Source organism: Rattus norvegicus, chromosome 16, assembly GCF_021556685.1.
Source record: "Rattus norvegicus strain SHRSP/BbbUtx chromosome 16, alternate assembly SHRSP_T2T, whole genome shotgun sequence".
Classification (NCBI taxonomy): Eukaryota; Metazoa; Chordata; class Mammalia; order Rodentia; family Muridae; genus Rattus; species Rattus norvegicus.
The window spans coordinates 50376442-50392275 of record NC_141549.1 but is presented as its reverse complement, the minus strand read 5'-3'; the positions used below and the strand labels follow the sequence as shown (position 1 = coordinate 50392275).

The 15834-nt window shown below is 36.4% G+C and overlaps 1 protein-coding gene; it reads right to left on the bottom strand.

The window, feature by feature from the left end:
• Positions 1-15834, bottom strand: part of Erich1 (glutamate-rich 1) — a gene marked incomplete at its 5' end in the record, with an annotated part of 52793804 nt that overhangs the window by 33272088 nt on the left and 19505882 nt on the right.

Below are 15834 nucleotides of genomic sequence, written 5' to 3'. Positions count from 1 at the left end.
CTTGAGGTAGGTAACATTTATTATCCGCATTTACAGATGAACAAATCAGGTTTAATGAGGTGGGAAAACTTGGGCATAGCATAAATAACACGAATTTTTTGTAGACTTACAAGGGACAGCAGTTAGGTCAAAACAAAAGAACAACTATAATAAAAGGATTTACTATGATTTCCACCCACAGGATATCTTCCTGAACCCATACTCTGAAAGCAACTAGAAAAATATAATTTTAATCATATAGGGTTTAACTTCTTGAGTGTCATACAAATAAATTCTCAGTCACAATAACCTTTCTGTTGTGGTTTGCCCTGGAGTTATCTGTAGTTTGATGCTAATTCCACTGCCCCAAGGACAGCTGCCTAGTCACTACTCAGAAGTCAGGTGACTTCACCAGAACCTTCTCCCCATTGAATTTGTAAAGTACAGGTGAGGGGCAGGTACAGGATAGAAGGAGCCCTGTCATTGGAGGAGAAGGAAGGATGGGTGGGAGAGAAGTTTGAAGGAAGAGGAGGAGACTAGGACAGAAAGGGGAGACAGGACAGAGGAGAGGGTGAGAAGCCATAGTAGGTGATGTTAAGATTCTGCTGTGTGTATTACAGGTTGTTATTAATACTCCTAAGGGATGGATGGTACCCATCCCTTTGTATGTTTAAGTGGGCAATTATATCTTATCAATTGGATCTAAGATTATTGTGTTGTGTGTTCTTTTATGTGAGGGTTTGAGTGTAGGAAAGTACGGCTGGGATGTGTTTCCTCCAAGATATCTAACAGATATCTTGGGGCACCTCGGTGCGGACCTAATGGGGTAAAAGACACCGTACCGTTTTTATTTTTTATATTTTTACAGCAACACCTTTCCCATTGGAATATTAAATAAAATGTTTTCAAATAAAATGAAAATGTATCTACTAAGACATTTATAAATGTTAATGAGCAGAAAGAGCTCTTACTTAAGCAACAAACCTGTGATTTCCAAGTGTTTACCAATTACATTGTCAAATGCAGCAAATACTAATGACGCTTCTTAACCCAGGAAAATGCACCAAAGGGAAACATCAGGATTAATCCACCTTTGTTTATTAATAAGCCAGAGGAGTTGGAAGCAAGAAGGCAAAGGGAGAAATATGGCATGAACACTCATATGCATATATATTTTTTACTGCAGTGCTTTTGATCAAAACAGAAAGTAATCCATTGTTGTAGGCAGAAACAGTAGAAAAGAATGAAAACCAATCTTCAGAAAAGAACTGTGAAATGTCATCTAATTTAATCAACTATTATGTAGTGATTGAATGTAAATATTTGTGAGAAAGAGATTCATGTAGCTCAAGTCAAAATACAATTTTTTAAAAGTCTACACAGAGTCTTCAATTGTACCCATTTACCATATACTTCGGGCTCTTCAAAATGCAAAAGCATTCTCCAAGTCAAACTGCTGGATTAATTCCTCAAATTAAAAAAACATCATTAGCGTACTCATTTCCGTGGCTTCTGTTGAATTGGATTTATTATAAAACTTTAAGTGGCAAATAGAAGTAAATGTTGGAATTGAGTGTTTAGAAGCCCAGTGTTTTCCACAAAATAAATTTACCATGATTCACTGTATTGCTTCTAAGAGCTGTCTTAATATACCCACCAGTTATCTTAATATTCATTTAGCTAAGGTAATTATACCCAATCAGAACGTTAGCAGATATAAAATGATTATATATAGATATGCTTGGGCATCTATTTATCCTAATATAAGAAAGCTTCTAGCTGAGTGGTTCTCCTCAGCATGCATTAAGTCTGCAGCTCTTTGTTCTCTCATAATCCAGGGAAGCTAGCCAACTAACTAGCTTCATTTTGTGATCAATATAAAAGGAGATAATTAATAAATTGATTTGTCCAACATATTAAGAAACAAATGACCACAAAATAAAATCCCCATATCTGGTTCTTATTTACTGATGATACTGTACCATGGTGATAGTAAATTAGGTTCCTTACAATCTCAAAACTAATAATTTTCTGCAACTACAGTCATAAGACAAAAATGGAGCCGATAGAAAGACTAAGTTACAATTTCAACAATACAATATGTTTCATTTATCATAAAATAAAAGATATGTTGGCAATTGATATTTTAGAATGTATTTCACTTTAGTAATTAGAAGGTGAACTGGAAATGTAAAGTTTGAGAATGTTTCAGTCAGTCTAGCCTAGTATGGCTTCCATATGTGTGTTTCCTCTCTCACCTACAGCATATGAATACTCATGATGATAAAACTGTATTAGGAAATGGGCAATTTTTACCAGCCCTGCTGTTTTGTGTTGTTTGTTGTGTTGTTTTGTTTTGTTTTGTTCTGGGATAGGCTTTCTCTCTTTAGCCCTGGCTAAAGAGGACAGGGTGGTAATGGGGGGGGGACTTTTAAGAAAGAAACTGGGAAGAGAGGATGCAGGGGAATGCAATTGGGATGTAGTGTGAAAAATAAAAGGAAATAAATTATGGAAAGAAAAAGGGAGAAATGGGCAATTAGGGGGCAGGTGAGATGGCTCAGTGGTTAAGAGCACTGCTGTTCTTCAAAGATCTGGGTTCAATTCCCAGAACCCACTTGGCAGTATACACCCGCCGACATTTCTATTTCCAGGAATTCCAGGAATTCTATCACCCTCACACAGAAATATATTCAGGCAAAACACCAATGAACATAAAAGAAAAAATAAAACACAAAAAACAAAGAAAAAGTGGGCCAATTAAAAGAATTTTAAATATAGTTAAACTCGACATTTCAACAAAATATTACCATCTACAAACTTCACAATTGAGCAACACATATTTGAATTACAAAAAGAAATCAGACAAAAGTTTCACAAACCTTTACATATGTTATTAAGCTTGCTTTGGGTCTTGCTGTGTCTGTCTTTTGCCACAAGTAGCCGGTAGGCTGCAGGTTGGTCATAAGAGTTGGTGAGTAGATTAGAGCCATCTATGATGGCATTTATGAATTAAACATAAGAAATACATTCCCCTTTAACTGGCAAGGGATACCTGCCCAAAGGAATCCTCTGTGAATCTTAAAGCAATCATTCCTTGGATCACAAATCACATATACTACTTTTCATCTCTAAAAGTTCTGAAATAATTTTCTGTTGTCTTTGAGTTTTTGAACAAATGATAGTTTGTTATATCAGTTCAAATGAACTGATGTTGTCATCACATATTATCATCATCATCACCATCATAATCAGACCTCTTAATGTTTCTGGCATAACGCAGCCTAGAAGGAAGGCTCACATCTCCAAAAAGGCAGAGAATGGGTTTTTATATTAATTGAACCTGACTCCGTGATCTGCTTCACCAGTGAGCATTAAGGATGAATAAAATCTGTCTGATCTTGAGTTAAGTAAGCTACAAGTAAGAAAAGTGCAATTCCCACTGCAGGCTGTGAGATAAAGAGAAATAATGTATGGATTACCATTTCAATGTTGCTGGTTGTACATCTATCAAAGTACTGTTCTGTTGCTGGCAGATACACTTGGTGAAACATGGTGAAACCCAGCCATTGAGAGACTGTATTCTATAAGACGTGGCAAGGGAGTAACTACGTGTCCATTCTTACACATATTCATTTTATTTGAGAGAAAAATGCAAGGAAACATGGATAGGTACCTTCGTAGGATATCACTTAGTATTTTAAATACTCTTCAAGTGTCAGTATGGCTCATGTTCTTTTATTCTTATCTTATTCATCCTTTGCTTTAAAGGTTCATAATGGATTTTAAACATAAACATACACAGAAACTCATACCAAAACACAGGGTGTGCCAGCCAGCTGTGATTACAGTGAGCTGTTCTGTATTTTAGTCATGCTTTTCTTGGTTAATCGTTTTCTCTCTTTATTTTTTCTTTATGTAAACATATTTTCCTTCTCTTATTATTTTCCTAAGCATTTCAACTCTCCCCATATGTACTGTAAGTTGTCTCTAAATGTTTTGTTATATATACATGCAGGTGTCTGGTTTATTTATGTAGATTATGACTTTGGTAATAAAACATAAGTCTGCTCAAAAACAAAAACTTGAGCTTTCTTCTTTAAAAGAACCCTTGCTCTACAGATGTTCTCCTCCGTGGTCTGTATTTCATAAAGGTCTGCTTTGGTTTTTGTTGTTTTTTTTGTTTTTTGTTTTTTGTTTTTGTTTTGTTTTTCCAAAACATCATGTTTGCCAGGATTTTTTCTGTCAAAAAAAATGATCACTAGAGAATTTGTCAGTATCAATCATATAAAATACTACTAGATAATACAATAAAAATAAAATTTAATATAATATAAAAGTAATATAAAATAAAATCTAATATATTGAAGTTGTTTCAAATTTCACCAGTCACATTATATTTGCTCATTAAGTCTAGAGTGTTTGCCGTCTTGTGACTTGAACTCTTGTGAGGCTTTCCCAAATGAAGTTTTAGTTTCTCCGCTATCGCCAGGAAAGTTCTGTAAAAGATTACTGTACACACTCTACCCCTTTTATCAGTTTCCTTAGGATTTATTGAGTCCTTTCTCATTAAAGCTCTGTGAATTCTTCTCTGCATGGTCCCTGTGCCCTCCTTCACTTTCTGCTGCGTAGAAACACTGGATTGAAGGTTCTGTTCCTGCATTGTCTCGCATATACCATGTGACCCATTTTTCTTCACCTGAGAACGACTATGGTGAATATTCAATAAATGAAAGACCAGCTGGTCATGGCCTGAAGGAAACCATGGGTTAGAGAGCACATGACAACTTTTTAAAAATGTTTCGAGTAGTGTCTTGCTTGAATGCCACCTTTGCATAAACCCATGGGTTCAAACAACATATTTTTCCAAACTATTGCTTTCGTTGGTGATACTTGGAATTCTGAGATAGTATTTTTCATAACTATATTTATGAGTCACTTCCTTATGAGAATGGTTGACTTGCTTACCCATAACTCTTCCTATTTTTTCCTAAATAGACTCGAAGCCTTCAACAGGATACCTGGTAACTTTTCACAGTGTTATTGTACCATATTTTTATATACTGTTCCATTATTCCCCGCGAAGGGCATATTCCTAAGATTGGTACAAGCCACTACCCTTGTTATAGTTGTCTCCTATCTTAAGACTGTGACCTGCTATAACCTAAAACTCCAAGAAGTCACAGTCAATGTAACTTGCTGATTCTCTACTCCAATAGTCTACTTAAGCTCTTTCTTAAAGAAAAATGGTAGACAAGGACATGCCTTATCCATGTGTGTCATTAAGCTTGAAACTGATGCCCCCGCCATGAACAGTGTGCAAGCGCATAGTCTTCTGATGCTGCAGAAGATCCACCTCGCCTCAGGTTCTTCTCTTTCACACACTACACAGCAGCAGGAAAAGGGTTTAAAGATTCAATTGGATGGATCCTGAAAGCTCTGATGGAGATGATTGGTGCTAGCTTTTTGAGTGCTTGTTCAGTAGGTGTTTGGAGGTCGGTTGAAGCATATTCTGACTCCTGTAAAACCTTAGTTTTTAACTCTCCAATGCCTGGCTTGCTGTTTCATTTTGGAAGTACATCATCTGTCTTTGTTGGGCTTTGTTACCGTGAAGAGACACCATAACCAGAGCAACTCTTATACAGGAAATCCTTTAATTGAGGATAGCTTACAGGTTCAGAGGTTCAGCCCATTGTCATCATGGCAAGAAGAATGGCAGCCTGCAGACAGACATGGTGCTGGAGAAGGAGCTGAGAGCTCTACATCTTGATCTGAAGGCAGCAGAAGGAGACTGCCACACTGGGCATTGCTTACAAAGCCCACTATTACAGTGGCACATTTCCTCCAACTTCACTCCTACTTTGACAAGGCCACACTTCCTAATAGTGCCACAGTTTCAAACACATGAGTCTATGGGGCAGGGGGAGTCACTCATATTCTAAACTACCACAATGTCCACACAAACTCTTTGAACATTGAATTCCATCAGCTTTCAGAAAATCCCATAGGCAACAAATGCTTTCCATTATCTTCGTTTTTGTCTGCATTATTTTCTGTCTCTAATTGCATTTATCCAAACTCTATCTTTATTACCATATGCAACTTTAGCAATTCATATCGAAAAGTATTTCCAGTTACACTTACACATTTTATGTGTGTTTTGTTTCTCTTCCAAACCATTAGAAGATATTTTTATTTTAATAAATTTTATATGTATAGGTATTTTGCCTAGATGTATGTCTTTGTACCATATTCATGCCTGGTGCTCAAAAAGTTTAGAAGTGAATCTTAGACACCCTGTAAGCGAAGCAACAGATTATGAGCCACTGTGTGCATTGTTGGAATTGAATCTGGGTCTTCTTTAAGAGCAGCAAGTGTTGGTAACTGCTCAGACATTATCTCCTGTGTCCCTCAGAGAACATTTTAGAGTTGATGTCACACGTTTTCTTTCTATTCATTGCAAGTAGAAAGAAATACTAAAAAATTTCCTAGTACTAAATGGACAAAAAGTAGAATATTTGTTTGTATGTTTCCATTTCTTTTTATGTTGCACTCCTGATAATTTGACAAATTTTAAAGAGAGAATTTCCTAGCTTGGAATTGGGGTTAATTCTTGCAGTTCTAGCAAGGAGGTTAGAGGTAAGAGAAGCTTTTGGTGATTCTGAACAATATAAAAATACTCAACACACACACACACACACACACACACACACACACACACACACACACACACACACACAAGTATCCTGAAGATACAACTGCCCTCCCGTTCCTTTTGTAGCCCTAGTCAAAGTAGCTAAGGAATGGGAATAATTTAAGTATCTATCAATTTATAGGTACATGAAGAAAAAATTCAGTTATTCCATCAATATTAGTAATAAAAATGAGTGTGAATTCTCATTATGTTGACAAGTATAAAACTGGTGATCCACAGTTAAATGAAAGAAAGGCACAGAAAGAAAGGAACTATATAACCACATGCAATTGAAATAGCTGATCCTCCAAGTTTAAGACCTGAAAAGTGCTCACTAGAAGCTAAAGCAAATAGAAATAGCTAAGTTGATTTGTCAGCCCTAAGTAAGAGCAGAAATTCTGTTCCATTGCTATAAAAATAAGACGAATGCACAATATTGCAATAAGCTTGAATAAATGATATTCAGGTTCCTTTCACCCTAACACATGCCTTTAACCTGATAATATGACATCCTCATCATACAGTGAATACCTCACCTGACACTTTTTAAATATATTATATAATTTTAATATGTTTATGCATCAATTAGAATAAATTTAATTTAAAAATCACAAGACAGTAGTGAATGCCTCTAATCCCAACTACTTTGAAGACTGAGATGGGATTATTAGCTATCCAAGCCTCTAGGTATGAGACCAGCCTGGGTAACATAGAGAGAGACCTCGTCTTTAAAAGATACAAATAGAGGCACTTCTTATGCAAATTTTTATACATGTAATTTGAATGTTGTATTTTTCAGGAAGTTCTACAAAGGAGAATGGAGTTTAAAGCCGTTCTTATAATCTTGGCTCCATATTTGCATATAGATTGAGGTGTAGTTTTTAAAATCCCACAGCCAGGGGTAAAACAAAATACCAATTAATGTGAAATCAGCCAGGATAATGCACTAAAATGAAGTCTAAACAATGTAGCGGCAAACACATCAATATCTCCAAATTATATTTAAGAGAATCAATTCTGGTTGCGATGTAGCAAGTAGAATTCAGGGCTCTCTTCAAGGCAATTCTGTTGTGAGCTACTAGGGCTATTCAGTGTTTGGCTGTTAGCACACGTGATAAAGATGCACTGGACTGTCTATTTCGAGGAGATGAGGCAGCCTACTCGCACACTGTTAAAAAGAGGCAGCTTTTCTATGTTCTTTTTCTGTGAAAAAGTGAATATCAGGGTGTTTTTAGTTAGATGATTTATTTTCCCACAATTCCTTCAAATTTTCAGTTAATTCTAAAAATTGTGATGTGAGTTGGTAGGGCATATATTTATAAATGTAAAAGATTATCTGGAAGAACATGTGCTTCTACATAAACGCATGATATTAAATTAAACCTCTCTAAAGAATAACATGAATGGGTGTATTCAGAAATGAAAAGCTACTTCAATTTGCCACATGCCTTGCCAATGGCTAGGACAGAAGTGGAGTCCAGCTGTGACAAGTTGTTTTATTATTATCAGGTTCTGAATGAAAAGGCTTCCACAGAGATGCAGGTGCATATGTACACATGCAAATGAACACACACAAATGAACACACAGACACACATTCTTCATCCTGGAAAGTTAGAGACACTCTGCCTGACTCTGAGCAGTTTTTAAGTTCTGTATAATTTCTTAACTGCGGATGTTTTCTTCTACTTGTATTTGGCTGGTATATTTATTCCATACCTTTCTAAGATCAGCAGACTAATGTATAATTTCATTTTTTTCTATAACACTTTCTTGGGTAGTGAAACTGATTGTTGTCAGAAATATATACATTACTGATCATTCATGTGCTCATTTTTCCTATAAATGCTTAATAAAAAGTCAGGGCAGTTTTAGTGTGTACCAAACGGGATGACTGATTAGCTGCTGCTTCTTCTATTGGTATTGTACTGGGAATCTTTTTGGAACACAGAAAATGAAATCTGGGCCTGGAATCTGGAAGTCATGATCAAACACCCAACTCAGACAATCTTTTGAGCATCCAGAAGAAAATTTCCTTTGCTCTCCCTGGACACTTTTTTCTTTGGGAAAGGAGCAGGGGTCTTGATACAGACTAAAAGAATAAATAAATATGTTTAATTCAATATTCTATATAAGAGACTCTCAAAAGACAGATGCTTTTTGTTATCTTAATGGACATTGTACCATGTTTTCTAAAATACTTTGGCAGATCCTTGTAGTCCAAGGGAAGAGGAATTTCCTCTGAGATAAGAGCAAACACTCTCTTTGAAAGTAATCCCAGGTCTGAGGATTAGAGAGATAACCGGAAGCTTCATTTCCTTTATCGTATTACATCCCTGCTCCCTCACAGGAGCGTGGGAGATAAGTTCTGTTTAAAGGAACACTGCACTGGAGTTGCACACAGGGAAGCAAAATTTCCTCCCAATTTGATAGGGGCGATCAGGAAAGGGAAACTGGACTTAGGAGTGCTTGGAAAGTCGTGTAATTTATGCAATTGAAATAGCTTGTTTTAGAACTGTTCAAAGGTTGAAACAGTGATTCGGAGCATGTAAGCTTGAAACAGGTGCTTTCCCAACTTTATCAGAGAAAATATTGCATTGTAGTGTGATTGACACTGAGAAAGGCACTGTGATGCAAGAACAACATGCATTTTCCCCCCAAATTCCAAGACTTTCCCCATTTAGGAGCAAGGGAGTACCCACAATCCCGTCATCTTGTTCACGACCAACATTCACTTCTTTCTTATTTTAAGCATTCGCTTCTTTAGAACAATTATCAATTTGGCATCTTAGAATTATTTCTGAAGTGTAAATGAGATGGCGACAAACAGAGCTATATGGCCAGAGGAGCTTAGGAGCCGTCTGGAATTTCAACTCCATTTATGAACAACGATTTGGGTATATATGTGTGTGCATGTGTGATTGTGTGTGTGTGTGTGTGTGTGTGTGTGTGTGTGTGTGTGTGTAATTTCCTGTAATTTGGAGTATGAAAAAAATACCAAAATGTTTTTTTCTTATGTTTAAAACAAAGTATGGCACACTGCAATTGTTATGCATATCAGCCCCACGCTGCAGGTTGAGATAATTTTGCTTGACATAAAGAAGGGCAAACAGATACAAGTCTGCATATAGAAGCTAAAGTGGAGATTTGCCACCTTTTTGTATCACTCGCCACTTCACCATTTGATTCTTGGGCACTCACTGAATCAGGGCCTCAGTGGTCCTGCAAGACTGGCTGGTCACACCAGCAGTAAGGATACAGAGGTGTGCTGTGCACCGAGCTTTTTGTGTGGTGCTGGGAATCCTCACGTGGGTTCTCATGTTCAGTTGGAATAGCACCTCACCAACTGAATCATTCCCCCATCCCAAGAGATTGAAAAGATCATATGAACTGTTTAAAAGAAAGGGAACTTTTTAAATGTTAAGTACGAGACAGACCTTACATAATTCTATTATCCAGAGAGAGGAAATGAGTACATTTGTCTCAACCATTATTCATAGCATTTAATTGCTAAGTTCCGAAAAAAAATGTATTTGGCAATGACCTTACTCGCGGGGTGATTCTATGGCATGAACCTATGGCTATTATTACAGCGGGATTTGTAATGAAACATTCATATTCCTTTTTTTAAATAAAATATCAGGGACCTACCTGAGAAAGAAGTAGTACTATCTCTTTTCAACTCTTCTATAATTCAGATTTTATCAACATGGACTAAACCTGTGGTCAATTAAATATCAAGAAATGCAGGTTTTATGTTGAATATATTAGACCTGAAAGTAAATATTATTTTATGATATGTTAATAGCATGAAGGCTTTTACTAGTAATATTTAGTGAAGCATATGGTTGCCTAAGCCTATAGCTATTTGCCCAGAAGCAAAGACGATCTCAGGAAGATTTGAACCATAACTTTTTGTTGAACAGATTAAGACAGTCCATTTATGTAGAACAACACACAGTAGATAACTGTGAAGAGGTTTTAAGGTTCCAACAGCAATTCTGTTTCAAACTGTCCTCTGTGAATAGATTCAAGTTCTGCACTGTGTAAACAACACAAAGATGCACTTCTCATTTCCCAAAGTCTGACCACTGTTCTATCTGTAACACGACCAGATTTTCTTTTTTAGTCCAAATTCTGTAAAACAATTAGAAAGAATCAGAATTGTGGTAAACATTAAAGTTATTGACCATGTTAATACATAAAACTAGAATCAAAGACAGTCTCAGTATGCCATTTAACTCAGAAGTCAGGCAAAAACATGAGACGCTAGACAGTGGATTGGTTTGAATGAGACCCATGGAGTTACTTTTAAGAAGCAAAGCCAAATAAATATGTTATTGTAATCATTTGCGGCTTCATTTACATGACTATTGAATATCTTCTTCCTAATCATTTTTCTATATTTTACTTTAATCATTCAATATATAGGGTGATTTTACTAATTCTTACATGATTTCTGTTGTAGCATCAATCAATAAAAGTGTCTGCTTTTATTATACTCAAGTCCTATTCCCCACAGTGAAAGTGAACCTACTCTTGGAAATAGTTTTCTGAGGCATCACATGTGATTCTGGGATATACATTAGTGCATGCATATGCACAATGAGTACTTGCATGTACACATGCACACACATACATGTCCACATGCACAAACACACACAGTAAGATCTTTTTTAAAATTTATTTGTATGACACTAAGCATAATTAGGTACATGAGATTAATTCTTCATTATACTGTTATTATGGTATAAAAATTAAATAAAATTTCATCTTAATATAGCTTGTTTTAAGTACTCTGCTCTGGTAATCTTCTGATATCATGCTTGTTGAGTTTATGATATAAGATTTTTATGAGTTTTGATCAATACATGGAATTTAAACAAGTTAACCATTAGTATTATGGTTTAATGTAAGTGTCATCATAGGTCTAGTGATTTAGTTCAGTTTTGAGTTCAAAAATATTTTCTCAATTTTTAAAGAAAATAATATATTTTCATGCTTCGTGAATTTTAAGATTGATGTGTACCAAAGTTTGCATCTTGTTTATCCAGAATGTTTGATAGTTTGAAAAGTGGTGTTTGGGGATGATAACTTAGCTTTAGTATCAGAATGCTTGCCTGTAGTCCTTGTGACCTCTGGCGATAAGACCTATTGACCTATTGTTTCAATCTCCAACGCTAACAGATGCTAGTGTGTTCAAGGCTACGCCCTCAGCAAGCTCTTGTTGGTAGCTGTTCCTTGCTTTCCTGTTCTTAAACATTCTGATGGCGGTGTGGGGAAGTCTCAAAGGAGTTTTCATTTGCATCTCCCTAATTTTTAAATATATTGAATACTTTTAAATACATTTATTACCCTTTATATCTTCTTCTTTTGAGAACTCAGTTCATATCTATAGTCCATTCATTAATGGGACCATTTTTTTATTTCTTTTTTTGATGGTGTGGCTTTTGTTTTATTTAGTACAATGTGTGTTTTGGATGTTACTCCTCTAAAATATGTGTAACTGGAAAATATTCTCTACAATTCTATGGGTTTCCTTTTCAGCTGATTATTTCTTTCGTAATAAAGAAACTTTTTATTGTTATGAATCCCTGTTTTTAAAGTTGGGTTTAATACCTAAGAAAAGGAAATCCTATGCACGAAGTCATTTTCTATACCTGTATCTTGTAGGGTACTCCTTATCGTTTATTCTAGAAGTTCAAGATGACTCAGCTATTCTACTTGTCATATGCACAAAGGACTTCACAACCTTCTCCACAGGGAAATACTCAGTAACATCCATTGACTTGATTATTTATATCATAGAAATAGGAATAACCTGACTGTTCTTCAACTGATGAGTCAATAATGAGAATATGTTACATAAACCCAATGGATCAATGGACTTCTGGGATGTAAAGAAAATGAAATGTGTAGGTAAATGTATAGAACTAGAACTCGAGACTGGTGCAGAAAGAAAACTATTACACATTATCTCCTATTTGTATAATGTAGCTCAGAATCCTTCGATGACTATATTATCTGGAGTAACCAGAGAATCCAGGAACGTAAGTAGGGACATGGCACAGAGAGCAGGACACATGTGCCTTAAACAAAGAAAGGGAAAATATGGGTTGGGGGTTGTCTTTAACTGAGGAAGAAAGAAGGAGGGAAATACTAAGTAAGATGAAGGGAGGAAGATGGAGGGAGGAAGGTTAAGTGAGATTAGGGGTATTTGAAGAAACATAGAAAAACAAAATATTTTATATTCACTTAAAATAGGTGTAATATGTGTAAGTGTATTTGGATAAAATCTGAGACATTTTAAGTGACGTTGTGACACTTTGGCTGATAATTATCATCCAAAGAGTCACAGAGTAGATGGCAAATTCTTCAGTGACTGGTGTAGGAGACCTGCCTTCAAGTTGTGAACAAGGAGGACTTAGAGACCCACCAAACAATACTGACTTTTCACATTACACTTTGTCACCTTCCAAAACTTGAATGTAAGACTTTGTTGCTAAAGAAACCTCAAACAGCAGACAAAACACTTGAAAGATTTGAGTTGGAACTGACCTGAAAGCTTCCTCCCTCAGAATTAGTTATCATGGTAGAGCGTATGGTTGAAGACACTATGCAAGTTCCCAAGAGAGAAGAGGAATCCTAGTTCTAACTAGCTACAAAGACTGCATTCCCCAAAAACCAGTTCAACAAGATATTCCTAAAGGTGCAATAGTAGCATGAAATATGTTAGGAGTAACCAAGAGCTATCTAACTGGATATAAGACCATTTAATGGAAGGGGATTCAAGCCTTGTACCCAAACCCCAGACAATTACGCATGGTCTATATGGTCGTAACTTAGGTATAAAACTACTGCTGTTGCCTTCTTAAACCGATATAATTTCTAACTGCCTTCTAAATAATTATCCTTATACCAACCCATAAGTATAGCTCTCTCCCTTTATCAAAAAAGTTTCTGTTTGCAATAGACAAGTATTATTGCAGAAAACTGGCCAAAATGTGAGAACTACTGACTATAGTGTACCCAGCCAGGACTGATACATCGACAACAGGACCTCTCTACCTAAGACTAAAGGAAAATTACAGAAATGGGAGCTAAAAGGTGTTAATTGCCAGACCACCAGGATATCTGTCATGGCCTAGCATCTACTGTATATCAAGGAAACTTTATTTATGAAGTCTCAACAACATGGTCCTCCAATATAAGAGCAGTACAGTGACAAAACCTATTGAAATGCCAGTGTGGACAAGAAAAAAATCTCACAGGACCTCATTCCTATATGAAAAGCTATAATTATTGGCTGATGATAGAGGGGGTGCCATTCTTCTTTGAGGATGACTGCCTTCGTAGATTACCTAATCTCAAATGTCACATCTACACACACACACTTGAGCAAAGCTAACTAAACTTGACAGGCTACATTCAAAAGTGTCCGTGTGTGTGTGTGTGTGTGTGTGTGTGTGTGTGTGTGTGTGTTTGTATGTGTGTGCATGTGTGCATGTGAATATATGAAAAACAATAATATTTGAGGAAGTCATGGGTTTGGAATGGAGTAGGAGGGCATGGGAAGAAGTGGGATGGGATGAGTAAGAGATATAAATAATCTAAATGCAAACTCATGTATGAAAGTCTCCGAAATCAACATAAAAACAAAGTGAGCATCCAGCAGCTAATACCATTAGTGCTCAACAAAGTGAAAGAACCATAATTCAAAAGTTTTGTGGAGAGGTAGTAAGTAAAATGGGGCATTTTAGAAGAAGTGTGTCCCAGGTCCTGGTAGTGTATATCTCACCCACATTTCCTCTTCTCTTTCTATGTGCTTTTCTTCATCAGAGAAGCAAGCCCTCTATTGCACAGATCACCTGCATGACACTCTGCATCCTTACAGCATAGAACCAATGGAAACAATTGATCACAGGCTAAAACCTCAGATACTGAGCCAAAATAGTCCATGCTTTGTTTTACACTGTTTCTTTAAAATATCATGTTGTAGCGTAGCAATATCAATTTTCAGAGGATTCCACACAGGAGTACCCTAGATCATTTCTAATCTTACATTTTCTCTTCCAACTCTTCTCATACTCCCCATTCTGTCTCAAATTCATGACTTCTTTAAAAAATATTATTGTTACACACACACACACACACACACACACACACACACACACACACAATTGTCAAAGAAACAACAATGTCTTGTTCTCCTGTAATGGACAGTGGTAGAAACAAATGGGCCCTTTGAGGAAAGTAAATGGTTAGGGCTGACTTCTTGAATCTAGAATATAGGAGATAGAAGATAATCATTAGATTATTGCCTCATACCTCCAGGTGAATTGCTGGCATCTTTCATTGACATCAGGATAAAAAGAAATCTATGAAGCGTGTGTAATCAACTGGTGGCTGTCATTTTGTGTTGTAATCCTTCTCTTTAGTCACAATAGAGTGTCTCTCATTAGTGGGTTCTTCTTTACCTTCTATTGTCAGCATACACATTCTCTGTATGTGTGCAGGAAACCAACCCAGAGACCTACACATCAGGTGAGCTTTCTTTCCCTTACACTACTTCCCCAGCCCCACGAAACAGACTCTTAAATCAATTAGTTCATGTTTCAATTAGAGAAAGCGATGTCCAGCCTGAAATGTGTAAGATCTTGGCACTTCACTTGATTCCCTTAAAGCACTTAAAGATGGAGTCTATAGAAATTAACGTGGCAACGCTGGCAAGTTTCACTCTGTTTGGTTTTCTCATCTCAGCTAAAAAGTTGAAAATGAGAGATCACAACTGTGATTTGAGTGTACATAACTGGCACTAAACAAATCTGTGTTAAATCAATAAGAGAATCAACACTTTTGGGCAAACACTGCTTAAATTAAACTACCTAACACAGTGAAGAGAATTAAACAGAGCTCTTTATCAGATTTTAATAAATGCTTGTTCTTAAAAATTAAGTCTGTGTGTAATTCAAACCTCCTGTATTTTGCAAAGATCTGTTTCCTGTAATATCTATTAGCCAAAGAATAATTGAAAGGGAACAGCTATTCGGTGTTCCTGCACAATGGAAGCCGTCCTGTAACGCTTTGATCTACACTGGCTTTCTTGCCCAGAGAATTGGCGAGCTTTGGTCGACATCAGTTAAAACAAAGAACTGTCCTGTGGTTG